The sequence below is a fragment of the Hibiscus syriacus genome, unplaced genomic scaffold (genome assembly GCF_006381635.1).
Source record: "Hibiscus syriacus cultivar Baekdansim isolate YM2019G1 unplaced genomic scaffold, ASM638163v2 tig00110387_pilon, whole genome shotgun sequence".
NCBI classification, from domain to species: domain Eukaryota; kingdom Viridiplantae; phylum Streptophyta; class Magnoliopsida; order Malvales; family Malvaceae; genus Hibiscus; species Hibiscus syriacus.
In genome coordinates this window covers 6,049,913-6,054,532 of record NW_024062717.1, presented here as the reverse complement: position 1 = coordinate 6,054,532, position 4,620 = coordinate 6,049,913, and positions in this window count along the sequence as shown.

Genomic DNA, 4,620 nt, shown 5'->3' with positions numbered 1-4,620 from the left:
TATCCATATCAGTCCCCAAATTTAATATTTCAATAGATTCCTTATGAGGTAGAATTTGCTTATGTAATATCCTCAATATCGGGTTAGTGATCAAATTGTAAAATTTTAGAATTTGGGGATAAAAGTAGAATAGTTAAATAGTTTGATGATTTATGTGGAGATATTTCCTGAAAGTTGTTAGTAATTATTAAAAGAATGAAAGGGCAAAAAGATAATTTGACTTGGAAATGAAAAAAATGATATATAAACATGTGGGGATAAGGATGGGGAGATATTTTCTCACTTCATCTTCTTCTTCTTCATCATACGAGAGAAAGAGAGCTAAGCTTGCAAAGGTAAGTTTTCTAATTAGTTGATTATTTGTTGATTTAAAGGTTGGGTTTTGATCATTAGATGATAACTAAGCTTAAGGAAAGCTTAAGTTATCTCAAAATCAATAGATAAAAGAGTTATGATAGATTAAAGAAAATGGGGTTTTAAGTGAAATTTTGAATAAGAAGGTTTAAATGAATTTGGAGGACGAATTTGACTTGTCATCTATGATAATAAGAAGTTAGAAGTGTTAGAATTAAGTTTGGATAACATGGAAAATTTGATATGATTCTTAGCCTTAAGAATTTGGATGAAATATGGAAGATTGTAAGGTGTTGGAATGATAGGAATTGGTTAAAGTTGTTATAGATGAATTTAGTAACATAATAAGGATTTTATACATGAAAATTTGGGTAAAGTATTGATGATTTTCGGATGAAATAACCTATTCTGGGCAGGTGCATCGATGCACTATGAGTATGTATCGATGCACTAAGACAATTTTTGAATGTGCATCGATGCATTAAGGGGTGCATCGATGCATGGAAATTTCGAAGCTATTTTGTGTATTGATGCACCCATAGTGCATCGATACACCCCTAAAGGAAAATTTGAATTTTGGTTCATTAAATTAGCCTAAGTTATTAATACCAAGTTATAAGGTTTATGCTTTTGATAATTGTCTCAAAAATTATGTTTATGTAGATATTGAACCTAAACAAGTTCCGGAACAATCAAAGAGTTAGGTTCGAATCAAAGCAAGGCTAAGGTGAGTGCAAATTTTAATTGTACTTATGGTATTGAACGAACATTTACTTGTGATGAGCCAGTGATGGAGTTACTATGGTAAGAATTGACTTCTAAAATGTTATTTGATTTGTGATTATTATATGTGCATGAATACATGAAATGAGTGTAGGTTATTATATATGTTACATGATCTACATGCTTACATGAATATGCAATATGTATTATATGTTATATGAAATGACATAGATGTTTATACATACATGTGGTATGTGAAAGAAGAAAAGGTATATGTGATCACAAGAGAAATGACATGAGTAAATGAACATATGAAACACAAGAATAATGCCCATGGTATATAATACGAGAGTTATAGGTATAGTTGGCATGCCAAGAGTCGAGGGTTCTACGTGGTCTTTCGGGACATATATGTATTCTTTGGAACATTTACAGGGTCTTGTGAGACACATATGTGATCTATTGGAATATGTATATGGTTCTTAAGGAGTGGTCCTTCGGGATAAATACAATACATAGGTCATTCGGGACAAATTTCATAGCCCCTAATGGGACCCCATACGAGCTGTGATAACAACATAGTGCACAACCTCAATATACTCGAATACCTCGAGTTCTCAGTAATATACATGGGTTTACAAAAAGGTATAAAAGTGTTTGCATTATTACATGTTATCATGCTATTATTATTTACATGGAATCATATGTGACATGATTGAATGAGTAGATGATATGTTCATATAGATATGAAATGCATTATTTTTATTATATGTTTTATATGCCTCACTAAGTCGTAGACTTAGCGTGTGATTGTTTCACGCATAGGTTCCGAGAAAATGAAGATTGGTAAAAGTTATGCAAGACATGTCAGTTTCTCCTTTCCAAAGATCAGATCAGAAAAGAAATGTATAGTATGTATGTTGTAATAAGGAAAGTAGTTGGCATGTAAATAAATGATTAAATTCGATATATTCTAATCGGTTTTGAAAGTCATACGATTGAGTTTTGTAATGTTTTAAATGCGTATATGTAATTGATAAATTTTATATGGATGAAAGCTTAGATTTTTTTATGAGTTTATACGTATTTGTTTTACAAAAATATTGTAGCAGTACATCGATGCACAATTGATATTCGAAAATTTTCACTGTTCACAGTACTATTCATTACTGTTCATAACGTATTTTACTGTTCATAAAAACGTATTTTTTCCCAAATTTGTTTTAACGAACATAATTCAACAATATATGATAGTATTTTCTTAATATTAGTTCAAATGTTTTGATATTTTATAAGAATACTATTTTAAAAAGTCAATGTGACATCTCAGACTCGTATCCGGGTCGAGTACGGGTTGGAGTGTTACAACTTATCCTCATTTTCCACCATTTTTAACAGCTCTAAAGGTAAGTTACATTCTTCACCATTATCATAACCATCAATTTCTTCAGGACACATAGGCTGCTCGAAGTCAATTTTCGGGTCAGCATCATCAGCATTCATGTCATTGATATTTGAGTTCCTAAAAGAAAAACAAACAAGAGTATATACATATAATCATAAATTTGCACTTAAAAATGATTGTCATTTGGAACTTATGCATCTTTTATTGAAAAAGAAAAACACATAGTTTAACCCTTTACAAAAAATCAAACTATTGCCCCAGGGTATAAGCAACAATGAAAGTTCTAGTGTATTACTCTGAAAAAGATTTGAAAACTACAGGTAATTCTTCCGCAGTCAAATTATTTAACTCAAAGTCTGATGGTGCGGGGTAGATGCCCATAGCTTTTTTTTCTACAGATCCATCATCTGATATGACATTGATATTCATTTCTTTCAAAGCATCTTCAACAATCATCCCTTTACTTTGCTGATCCTCTTGGAGAATATGTCCTCCAGACACAAAAGTATTATTCAATGGTGGAAAAGTCCTTGGTTCCCATATGAGATCTTCTCTAGCTAACTTTGCATTCCTCAATTCTTAACTCTTTATAATGCCTTTCTGTTTCTCTTTTATGGTCGGTTGATATTCCAAACCAAATCGATTTTTCTTAGAGATAGGAAGAACTGGATTAATTGGTTCTTTCAGATAATTTCCCAACCATTTTCCAGCTTTTTCTCCTTTTCCTAAGGTCAATTTGAGTCCCATTTTAGTACAGTTCGAAATTTTGGGTCTAGGCATCCTTTTGCCCTTGGCCACAAACGTGGCGTTGACAAATTCTAATGATCTGAAAGAGCACTCAATAGCTTCTTCTTCTAATTTGACATATGGAGCAGTGGTAGAGACTGAAGCAATGTTGTCTTCTTCAGCATTAAGACATATCAGTTTGTCATCTATTACAAATTTTACCTTTTGGTGTAACGTGGATGGAACTGCCCCTGCTTGATGAATCCAGGGTTTTCCCAATAAACAATTATAGGTGGGTATAATATCCATTACAAGGAATTCTACCTCATATGTTATTGGACCAATAGTTAAAGGAATGTCGATTTTCCCCAATACCTCTTTCTTGGTTCCATCAAAAGCTCGGACAATACTCTGACTATTTCTCATGAGTGTGCTGTCAATTGGTAATTTATTCAAAGTCATTAATGGCATTACGTTCAAAGCTGAGCCATTATCAACTAACACTCGAGATAAAATATGTCTTTTGCACTTAACCGTGATGTGCAGAGCTTTAGGGCTACCACTCATCTCATAAGGAATTTCATCTTCAGAAAAAAGAAAGGAAATTGTCAGCATGTATGTTTGCAATCATCCTATCCAATTTGTTAATAGGTAATTATTTTGGCACAATTGGCACAGAAGTTTGATTTAACACTTTTAGTAAAGCATTATGATGTGCTTATGAGCTTATTAAAAGTGCTAAGACTGATATGCGAGCTGACAATTTGTGCAACTGTTCAACAATATTGTATTCACTGTGTTTAAGAAACTTCAAGAATTCTACAGCTTCATTTTCAGTCATAGGTTCATTGATGACAGTTTCATCCTCTTTCAGTTGTGATTCAACCTTTTTCCCTTTAACTATCGGATCTTGCTTCTTAGGTTCCTTAGAATAACACATTCCACTTCTGGTAAAATGTCCAACGTCATCTACCTCTTCATTCCTCCCATTATTTCCTTCATTTTACAGTCATAATTTCATGGTACTTGTTTGTCATCTTTACAAAGGAGTGGGGATAGAGAAGTGATGACCACATTTGGAGCTCTTTTATGAGTCCTTGGTGTGATAATTAGAGTATAATTAAAGTTGTAGACCTCTCTATATGATCCCTCAGAGGCATAAATATCCATTTCCTCCTCTTCTGGTATTTCCTTAAAAAAATTCATTTCCTTGTCATCCATCATCTTTTGTACCAAAGCCCAAAAATCTTGACATTGTTGTATAACATGTCCTTCGTAATAATGATAATGGAATACATTTTCATGGTTTAATCGTTCTGTTGGCAAATTGGATTTCAGCAAACCAACTTTGATCATTTGAGCCCATACTCAAAACATAGGTGATTTCACTTTACTGACTTGCCTTATAACCT